This window comes from Bufo gargarizans, chromosome 8 (genome assembly GCF_014858855.1).
Source record: "Bufo gargarizans isolate SCDJY-AF-19 chromosome 8, ASM1485885v1, whole genome shotgun sequence".
NCBI classification, from domain to species: Eukaryota; Metazoa; Chordata; class Amphibia; order Anura; family Bufonidae; genus Bufo; species Bufo gargarizans.
In genome coordinates, this window is record NC_058087.1 from 176297526 (window position 1) to 176309522 (window position 11997).

The window sequence follows — 11997 nt, forward strand, 5'->3', positions numbered from 1 at the left end:
GCCCTAATAGTTTATATGGTTTGGCTTGGCAGCAATGAAGATGGTTGTTGCTGCATTACAGACCACAGCACTTTTTCCTTAAGGCACACCTCTGAACCATATGAACAGGTGCTACCCGGTTGTGATACCTCACTCCTTGCCACTTACTGTGCACTCTCTGTGCCGTCTCTTAAAGGTCATGGTATCTGGCATCGTGACATTCACAATCACTGCATATAGCAGCAGGCTGGCTTTTCTCTATATTACAGACCTGGCTTCCCCATAGGTCTCTAGATGCTTTAGGGTTCAGGGGCTAGGTGTTATATGACTACATGTATTCTCCAGCCTCTCTCTCCATTAGGGTGCTCAGCTGCTTCTTTAGGCTACTTTCCCAATTGCGTTCAGAGCGGATCCGTATGGGGTCTGCCCAGACGGATCCACTCATATAATGCAGACGATAGGATCCGTTCAGAACGGATCCGTCTGCATTATATTGTAGAAAAAATTCTAAGTGTGAAAGTAGCTTCAGACGGATCCGTCCAGACTTTACATTGAAAGTCAATGGGGGACGGATCCGTTTGAAAATTGAGCCATATTGTGTCAAATTCAAACGGATCCGTCCCCATTGACTAACATTGTAAGTCTGGACGGATCTATTTGCCTCCGCACGGCCAGGCGGAGCAGAGGCTAAACGCTGCCAGACTGATGCATTCTGAGCGGATCCGCATCCACTCAGAATGCATTAGGGCTGGACGGATGCGTTCGGGGCCGCTTGTGAGAGCCTTTAAACGTAACTCACAAGCGGAGCCCCGAACGCTAGTGTGAAAGTAGCCTTAGCCTTCTCTATGTTCTGAGGTGGTGCACCTTTTTGTCTATTGCAACAAACCTCCACTTCCTAGCTAACAGGCGAGAATTTTGCTGGCTTTGTCTCCAGCAAGAGCATCTCTTAGCTCTATCTCTGTCCTTCATCTGACCACAAATGTCTTGTGGCAGCTTTCGCCTCTCTCCCCATTGAATACACATACATATTTGTCCAAACCAAACGTGTATGGGGAAGTTGGGAAAGAGTGCTGTCGGACAAACAATCATTCAGCTGTCCGCTATTGAATGTTTCTTGCCGGCTTTAGAGTATTTTTGTGCGGCTATTACATAATAGTCTCATGTATAAAGTGTAATGTGAACAAGAGCACTTACCCTTTTCAAGACAAAAAAGAGTGCCTTAGACTACTCAGAAACTGCGAGGAGTAACAAATGGCATGCATTTAAAACAACATCTGCGTGATGGAGCAAAACCTGTGGTCTAATAGTCCATTATACACTCTAAGATGGTACCAATAATCAAGACAATTTTTCACAATAAATATTTAAAGACACAAACAAAAACAGGTTAAAAGCATAGCATAATTAATACCTGGGTATCCAATATGTTTCCCCCTCCCAGACCAAGGTAAATAAGATTTTTTATGGGAAGTAGTTGGATGGTAAAAAGCATCAGCTTTCTTTTTTGATAGATGTGACATTGCTCTCTGGTAGCTCCACTACTACTAATAAAATGCACCTGTTGCCTTCACTTGGTGGGTCTCCATTTGGTAGATGCAGACCAGATGAGAGCACAACACATGTATACAGTATACCCCACCAAATGGTGGCATGCACCACAAGGAGATGGTATTGCTGGATTTACTCAGCATATACTTAGGGTCAAACCTATGGTTCATCCAACTTTGACATTTAAGTCCATGAAAGGTTTACTCTGTAAACACCCTGGTGGATTGTACGAGGATCTGGTGATCTTTGATCCATGTTGTAGATGACTGGCTCATTTTTGAATGGTTCCTGGATGGCTCCAGCAAGCACAGAAGAAGGATCTGACTCGCTCCACTATTATCGGCTTCATTTTTCATTGCATTCCATTACCTTTCACTGTATTTCCCCGCTTGGTTTGGTGACTCAATAAACCATGTCTCTGAATTTTGACTCCAGGATGTGCATAACATAAGCGTTCTTGAACTAGCAGACTTTCTGGGAATGATGAAACCTGCAGAAGAATTCCAGGCATGGTTGGAGAGATTCCATAAACAAGTGGGTGGCTGTACAGTAAGGATGAGGTGCAGATGAGGCGGCTTTCATCGGAAAAATAGATACGATAATTGTGCAATTTAAGATATGGCTAACTGAGAAAATGGCTGCATCTGTATCAGCCCATCAGATGCTCACTTATATTGCAGAATGGCTGATTAATATGGTGTACAACGTGTCTTCTGCATACATAGGTAAAGCCCTAAAACTTTATTAAAGGAGGTGTCCACTTTGGACAATCCATTTTTCTAAGGAAGTAGTCCTAAGAGTAGGGTTGTCCCTGGCCGACCGTGGCTCCCCTGACATGAACTGACTGTATCATGGTAATTTATAATGTCCAGTTGCTGAGACCTCCAGAAATCAGCTGTGATCAGCAGGAGGACCTTGCTAGAAGTGTTCAGTCTCCCTGCAGTGCCACCACAGGTGAAAGGAAGCATTACATGGTGCGAAGTGAAATCAATAGACTGTCAGTGCTGGGTCCTCCAGTTAGAGAGAAACAAAGAAATGCTTTCAGTAAATGCTCTCTGTTCAGGCTAATTAATAGAGAACATGAATGAGCTGTATGAGGTAGAAACTGCACCCATTTGACCCCCCAAAAACAATAAATGACTTGTACATAAAAAAAACAAAACATACTCCTTTGCACTACTTTATGCTGGGTTATGAGTTGATTATTTGGCTAAGGCTGATCATACAGCCGATAACTATCCCTGCCATACCATGCTATGCATGCGTATTTTATGAATAGGAAGAGGGGAATATGTCAGTGCCAGACACCCAAATCGCCTCCGATTACAAAATAATTAGGCATGTTGAAATCCAATCGCCTGATCCTTCTTTCCCTCGACATCTGCAGTCAGCTGTTCGAAAAGGTTGTGAGATCTCCATACTCATTCTACAGTTGGCCAGTCCCTTTGAAATTGGCTAGCTTGACCCATCTAAGGCTAGTTTCAGATCAGTGGCAGATATGTGCCCTGCCAGAACAGCCTGCTGGAATTCTCCAGATCTGGCACTGCCAGATGCAGCCGCCACATTAACTATAATGGGGTCTTGAAAAGATCCGGTAAAAATGCTGAGAATTGGCTGGACAGAAACCGTTGCAGGCTACGGTTCGTGTCCGGCCGATTCCCAGCATTTTTAGCCGGAACTGAGGGCTGGATCGCATTGCAACGGATGTGACGGTAGCCTAATGTGTACGGGTCTGTCGTCCTGCAGGCTGCACACTAATAACACATCATCATTTTACAATTACAACTTTCGTCCAGTTGAATTCCTGTTGATGTTCCTTCCTTTCAATCACACGGACATAAAAAGAAGAGCAGGGATCAGATAGGATGAAGGCGTTACAGGAGCGCTGCGGATAAACAGGCAAGTGTTGACTTTGTGCCTTTTGTCAGGGCTCTTATCACCTGTGAAGAGGCCACTTCAATTCAGATGATAAAGGGGGATCTGATGTAATCAGCTTATCAGGCTTTCAACTGCTCTTCCCAGGGTGTGTGAAAAGGAGTAGGAGGGATTGGTGTGAAAGGGCCAATTTCCCTCGGACATTGTGTATCTCCTCTCTTTCCTTTGTCGTTGACTGACAGTCCTCCCGGAATGCGCCTGGTCACAAAAAAAGGCCAATATGTGAGGAATCGTGATTGAATTGTGGAGAATGTTAGCAGCATGCAAAATGAGAATCCCCCGCTGAACTATAATTCAGAGAACGTTAAGCTATGATGTGGAAATGAAGGAAAATTCTTAGATTTTACTTTTGGATCATTTCTCATAGTACCATAGGTAGATATGAGATAGACGAGTGTAGAGCTGCGCCCCATTGACAAAGGGAATGGTAATAGCCAGTTGTCAGTGTATTCGGACATATCCAGGAGGAATAACTGAGTAACGATACAACACAGAGTTAGAATTAAAGAGGCCCCTGAATTGTTATATTATGATGACTTTCTTTACGATTGAGTAGTGAGATTAGATGGATTGTCAGCACATCTGTGGTCACCCCTAGGGCTCTTTTACACAGCACAATAAGCGCTCATTTGAACACTCATTCCCGATTATTGCCCCCAATTAGCAGGGCAGCGATCGGCGGACAAATGAGCAAACACTCAGTTCTCAGTGATCGCTGGTCAGCAGCACATCTCCCCATGTAAACTGTGGATGTGCTGCCGACATAATGTAAAGAGTATGGGAGATGAACGATCGCATACTTACAAACATTTCAGTTGGTAAATTCAGGGCATATAAGCCTCGACCCGAGGAACGCCCCAAACCCTGCTAGTAACACCCGTGTAATGTAAACCTCACCCATTTTTGGCATGAGTCTTAGGCCTCATGCACACGACCGTTGTTGTGTTCCGTTCCGCAAAATGGGGTTCCGTGATCCGTTTCCGGTTTTTTTGTTTCCGTGTGTCTTCCTTTATTTTGGGAGGATCACCAGACATGAAGGAAAGTAAAAAAAAAGTCTAAGTCAAGTTTGCCATGCAAATGATAGGAAAAAAACAGACGCGCGGATGACAATCTTGTGTGCCTCCGCGTTTTTTCATGGTCCCATTGACTTGAATGGGTCCGCAAACCGTTTTCCGTGAAAAAAATAGGACAGGTTATATTTTTTTGACGGACTGGAACCACGGATCACGGACGCGGATGACAAACGGTGCATTAGCCGAGTTTTCAACGGACCTATTGAAAGTCAATGGGTCCGCAGAAAATCACGAAAAACGGAGCAACGGACACGGAATGAAACAACGGTCGTGTGCATGAGGCCTTAGATAAAGTGAATGAACATTTCAGATAGTTGGCAATGATGCTATGGTTGTAGCAGTCATTCATCCCCTATTCAGTAAGCATCAGCCAGTGTGAAGGGTCTTTAAATGAGCGACGATACATCACCCATCGACCTGACCTATTTAAAACCCACTTGAAACTTGTGTAATATATGCTAAACCAACTTGGCCTGCTGTTTGTGTGTGTGTTTGGGTGGGTGTTGGTCTGAGTATCACAGCCAAAACACAGACCCTAAAATGCGGCCTTATTACAGCTACGTAAAAAGGGCCTTATACAGTGCATTCAGACTTTCATTTTTATTTTTTTTGCATTTTATGTTGCAGCCTTGTACTAAAATAAAAAAAAACATGTTTTTCCCTTTCATTCTGCAATCAGTATCCCATAATGTGAAAGTGAGAACAGAATGTTCTAAATGTTTGCTAATTTTTTTAAAGAAAAAACTAAAATTTTGCATTGACATAAGTATTCAGCCCCTTTACTCAGGACTTAGTTGAAGCCCCTTTGGCAGTGATTACAGCCTCCAGTCTTCTTGGGGATGAGGCCACAAGGTTTGCACACCTGGATTTGGGGTTTCCTGCCATTCTTTTCCTCTGATCCTCTCAATCTCTGTCAGGTTGGATGGGGGCTGTTGGTGAACAGCCATATTCAGGTCTCCCCAGAGATGATCTATTGGGTTCTGGGCGTTGGCTGGGCCACTCGAGGACATTCACAGAGTTGTCTCTAAGCCTCTCCTATGTTGTCTTTGCTGAGTGCTTTGGATCATTGTCTTGTTGGAAGGTGAACCATCAGCCCAGTCTGATATATTATATATTATTATTATAAAATAAAGCAAATTTCCACAATACACTTCTCACAATATCTAGCACTCTCTGCAGCCTTTGTTTGGTGTCCTCCTTTCATTCCCACAGCACTGAGTGCCTAATCAATATAGAAATACACACAACATACATATAAATACACACACTTTACTGAATACATGTGCATATTTTCCCTCCTGCCAGTGCGCTTTCCCAGGGCTGCCTATAGGCATGGGCCTACTGTGCCTATACATCAATCCAGTCCTTCTACTAATAAATTGAGAGAGCTTTTAATTTATTTCATTTTACAATACATAGTCATTTTTACTCCACATTTTGCTGGGAAAACATTTGCGTAAGAAACAAACAGCCAGATGGATTGAGTTGAACACTATTCACACCCACAATAAAGAGCCAGAGGGCAGCCATCTTGCCCCATTAGCTATAGATTGCTTTGATTTTGGTCATGTTGCCACTGTGCCTATGGTTTATTTAATGGTAATGAGCCTTATCAACAAGGACATTCATTTCGACTGACATTTTCTGTTTGTACAACTCCCCTCAATTAGCAAAGTCAACCTGTAATCAAGCAAAATGGCGGCAGCTTTGTTTTTAGAATATATATGAAAAGATTGTAAAGGTATGAGAATCTTGGCACAAGAAAATCAAAATTATTAATTGAACATTAAGCTTTCTTTTTAATGGGTGTAGTAGTTCCTGACCTCTGATAAATACAACGTTAAAAAAAAATTGGATCTCTGAATGACGCCAAAACCATCTTCCTGGCTCCAAAATTGAGCTGTGTTCACTACAGGTGTGTCCTTCCTTCCCTTGGCTTGAGATCCCGGTGAGGCAAGAACTTCAAAACCTCAACATCTAAATCATGTTGCTTTTTTAAAGACACAAATGTAAAAAAAAAAAATATTTCTTCCATAATATTGTAGAGGCAGAAGCATGACTTGTAAAATCAGCCTAACGATTGGCAAAAGGTGTCATCATCTAAAGTTCTCCTTGCCTAGACATAGCGATGTGTCCTTCTTCTCCTCAGCTCCTGATTCAAGATATCTCCAGATGATCGGCACAAGATGACCAGCTGTCAAAAAAAAAACTTTAGATGGTAACACATTTTTGTCAATTATTATTTGCAGTCATGTTTTTGTTTTTTCTTTAAAAATAGCAGTCTTTAGATATTGAATTTTTGTGATTTTCGCCCCTGTTGCCTTTAGTAGAAGATATAAAAAAAAAAGAAGCAAGGAGCACCTCGGTATCCCCTGACACAACCCTAGGCTTTGCCCAGCCCAGTACTCAAACCTAAGACACAGACTCCATCCTGGATACTGAAAATGATCATCTCTGCCATTGACATCCTTCATTCAGAACTGGCGTTGATGTCCGATGACCCCAAATACCTCTATTCAACTTTATCATCACCATTTTAAACAAAAATGCATCAATGCTGCCCAGAAACAATAATTTACTTGCCTGAACGAACGACTGTTTCACCCGATGAATGAGCGTTTCACTCGTAGGAACGCTCGTCCTCGATAATCTGCCCAACAATAGGGCGATGTAAACCCAACATAAAGAGAAAGAGCTTGATATTTTCTGGTGTTTTCTTTCTGTTTTATCTATATTGAAGCCAATAAGAAATAAATTGCTCTGGGGAAAAGCACACCGAGGTTTACCAAAATCCACTGAAAACGGGTAAATATGAAGGCGTGGATTTCATCAATTGGTATTTGTGACCACAGAAAGTTTCCGCTATATGTTCTATGCTCTGAGCTCGGCCGTGCCCTAATTGCAGTCGCCTCATATGATCCAGTCTGATATGTTTGGACTTTCTGATCTGCAGATGTAGGTTTTTATCAAGAACAGTTCACATTCCTCTTGTCTTATTTATTTGTATTTCTTCCCTTTTTTTTTCTAATTAAAAAAATATTGCATTTGGACAGCGCAAAAAGAAAGAAAGGTCACTGAGCCAAATTTCTGTAGTATGGTAAAATGTTTCATGTGTTTACACATAGCTGAATGTCTTGAGATCCAATCAAACTTCCTCAGGGTCTTCTTACTCCACCCGGGCTAATGACAAGTGCTGATCTGTGATATACAAGTCGATCAGCGCTGGTTTAAAGTGTCTTTCCTGATGCAAAGTGACAGGGCGTCAAACAATCGCTGTTACGACCATTCATCCCCTATTCACTTTGCAGAATGTCGGCAGGACATCCCCATGCGGAACACAGTGCAGGGATAGACAATTTTCTGCCCCATAGAATAACGTGGGGAAGTCCTGGTGTTGTGGATTTTCTGGTGGAATTTCACGCCACATGTGGAGTCACCTTTACACAGGCCGGTTATTGGGAGCGAGCATTTGTAGGAGCATTCATTCCCGATAATTGACCTTGGCCAGAGCTCTTAGGTGTTCCCTAATGGATGTCCGTGCATTACTATGAGAGAGAGAGAGAAATAAAAATAGCATAAAAATACTATAAATATTTTTGTAATTCAATATTAAAATATTTATTAGGTTACTAAACCGCACAAGCCATACTTATACAATACAATAGGGTTATTGCAGAAACTAAGGTAAAGGGGTTAAATACAAATAAAAAATATGCTTTTTCAATATGTTCTGCCATTCTAATAAAAAACATATGTCCCCCAAAATGGTACCTAAAAATTCACAAATAGCAAGGTGTTACATAGCTACGTTCCCTTAAAAGAAACAGGAGCAGGAGGCCAGAACAAAAAAATCCTCAAGTCCTTAAGACTAAAGTGGGCTCTGTCCTTAAAGGGGTTGGCTCATGTTATATATTGTTGGCATATCTATAGAATATGCCATCAATGTCAGGTGCAGACCCCCGCACCTACCTCTAGAACGGCCCCTAAAGTGAAGAAGAGCACACAGCGCATGCACTGCATGCTCTCCATTCATTGATATGGGAGTTTTGAGAATCCCAAGCAAGCGCGCTCATCTGTTTTCTGGAGTCCCAAAGCGGTAAAGAGAGGGTAGCTACTTAGGCTCCGTTTTGGAGAAAGGAGCAGGCCCCAGAAGTGGGACCAGCACTTATATGACATTGACGGCATATCCGACCTAGTGAATGAGATGAGCCAACCCCTTTAAGGGGGTTAACAGTCAGTGCTAATCCTGTAATGTAACAAACTGTGAGTGTGATCCTCTATTATGGGGAAGGAGAGTTTTTTTTTTGGGGGGGGGGGGGGTATTTTTCAGATGTCATCAGGTTGGAGGCAAAATTGTAATATCTATCTGATTCAAATCTAACATATATGGTATCCTCCTATAGCCTCTCTAAGTATTGCAGACAGGTAAGTGTACGGGGCGCTTTTGCAAAGGTTGCAGTTGTACCCGGCCCGGGAGCATGAGGAGGCCCCAAAGATTGCATGCCCCAAATCAGGAGCCTGCTGTTATAAATAGTGCGTGATAATTGGGGGCCCTTTTACAAATTGTACATCGGACACCCTCAGATTACCCCCCCCCCCCCTGAATGCAGCAAGTGCTCCTTTTCGCTTGCACAGTAGAGGTTTTGGCTTCATGTTCCCTCTTGATGTGCAGCGATGTACATCATCCTCCGGGCCGTGACTTCTGTCGTCTCTTCCCATCGCTCTGCCTCTTCGCTTGGGTCCCTCCATTTCTTTTCCATCTCTATGGCTCTCCCTCCCTTTCTTTCTCTCTCTCTCTCTCTCTCTTTCCTCTTTCCCCCACAGACCTTCCTATAGACACACGCTCTCACACACACATAAGGCGTGTTGTTTTAAATGGGTCTCGGCCCAGATCAGACTAGGGAGTGCCAGGAAACCAAGAGAGAACTCTGCCTGGTCTCCCTGTGCCTTCCACATACTGAGGGCCGGCTCTGGTTACAGTGAGGGGGCAACTTTGTCTGGCAGGGCAGCAGTGGCAGTGGAATGTATTTGTGCACCCTTTCCCTACCGGAGAGACTGCCTGAAGGGGTCGGGATCCTGCAGTTATATATTTTTTTTTTTTGCTACGTGTGGCTAATGTGAAAAAATGTAGAAACCTATTTCATTCCTCTCTTTTCATTCCGTTGTCATGAGTTCATTGATGGGCAAGTTACCAGTCACTAGTTCAGGTGTCCATTACTGGGGGACAGGTGTCATTAGAAAGTGGTGCTGGTCACACTGGTGCTCCAGAACCATGCGTCATAGATCTGTGGAGAATGTGCACCTACCTCCTCGGTGCTGGTAGTCTGGAGTGAAGTCTTGTAAACAAAGCAACTTATATTCACTGTGCATTTTAATTTATTTTTATTTTTGGTGGATTTACTAGAGCTGATATAAATGAGTATAAATGGCATAGAAATAACTAAGGAAAATATAACTGATTATCTATATATCCTATCTATCTAATATTTATCTATCTATCTATCTTCTATCTCATATCTATCTATCTATCTATCTATCTATCTATTATCTATCTATCTATCTCTATCTATCTATCTATCTCATATCTATCTATCTATCTATCTATCTCATATCTATCTCTCTATCTCATATCTATCTATCTATCTATCTCATATCTATCTCTCTATCTCATATCTATCTCTCTATCTCATATCTATCTATCTATCTCTCTATCTATCTATCTATCTATCTCCTATCTATCTATTCATCTATCTATCTCATATCTATCTATCTATCTATCCAGTTTTATACAGTGCAGTCATATGTTATTTAGCTCTTTTCATGCTTGCACCAGGGTGATATCACAGTGCGGCCGTTGAATACAGGTCAGTATGTATCCGAGTGCGGAAATTAAATTCTTTGTTAGAAATGTGATCCTGGTTATTGGGTCACTTCTTGCAGAACAAATTAGATGGTCATTTCCAGATCACAACACAGGCATCTTTTGTATATGAACTTAGGGTTAATACAAATTAAACTATTGTTGGCTGAACCTGCTAAAAATGAAGATCTTATGTGTATGGGGAGCTGCCATCTCTCATTGACTACAATCTGCACAAGGATATCAAACAGGTCTGTCTGCTAATGAATATTATTGTCTATATTACAAAGTAGTATTAGTCCATGTCCAATTGTTGTTATTTTCTGTGACAAAAAATGTGTAAAATGCGTTAGGTTCATTTGTGGGAATGCAGTCCAGAAGTCATTTGCCAGTGGCTGTACCTAGTCTGGAAGTTGGGTAATGTGAAATCACAAATGACGGTTTAGGTCGCCATCTGCTGGTCGTGGGCTTGATTACATGATGATGAAAACGCTAAAAGAATGCTTGATAGATAACGTATGGGTCCATCTAATAATGCACACAATAAAACTAAAGATGATCAGATCTTATTACCTTGTGGAAAGGATTTTAGCCCCTTATGGACACAAGACAACTTTCTTTCTTTTTTTTTTATTCAAATTTTTTTCCTTTCTTCTTTCAAAGAGCAATATCTTTTTAACATATCTGTCCACATAGTCTTATGAGGTCCTGTTTATTTTTTGTGGGGAAAAGTCGAAATGATAAATGGCACAATTTAATTTACAATAGCTTTTATTGAAACTTAAAGAAAAAATTATTTGTGTGATAAAACTAAAAAAACTAAACGCAATTCCTTCACAGATCTTTTGGTGTTGTTTTTGCGGCATTCCCTATGTGCTAAAAACGGCATTCAAACAGTATGCTGACACCCAGAAATTTTTGTCTACAGAGCTATGCTGTCACGGAATGTGTACAGGTAACAAGGCAAAACAACATGCATAAATGTCTCGCTGGATCCAAAAGCTAAGGAACGAAAGGGAGACCCCTGTAGAAGACCTGGCACTTTCCCTGGCTGCTCAGCCTATGCATAGATCCGAATGGTGGAGGTATGCATATCCACGAACCTTGACTATAAAGCCCTGAGCACCCTACAATAGTGAGGGGACACGACCACCGGCTCCCTACACCAGACACGGAGGGAGTCAGGGTCACCTGGGATCCAGCAAACAGAAAATAACAGATAACAGTGTAACACTTAACTTTGTGGAGGAGAGGAGAACCAGATGGGCAAGCACACATACTCCAGGAAGAAATATAAGCCGCCCAGAAAAGCATTCTGGGGAAGAATTTAAAGGGAAACAATTAGTCCAACACATAACAGCTGAGAGACGCTAATGAGAGGAGGAGCTGAATACCACAACACAGAACTCAAGGAGGAGGTTCTGAAAGGCCTCTGTCAGAGCTTCTCAGCTGTCTGGTTGTGACAGTACCCCTCCCTCTACGAGTGGACTCCGGACACTCAGAACCCACCTTCTCAGGATGGGACCTATGGAAAGCCTTGATGAGACGAGAGGCTTTAATGTCCGTCACTGAGACCCACATCCTCTCCTCAGGACCATACCC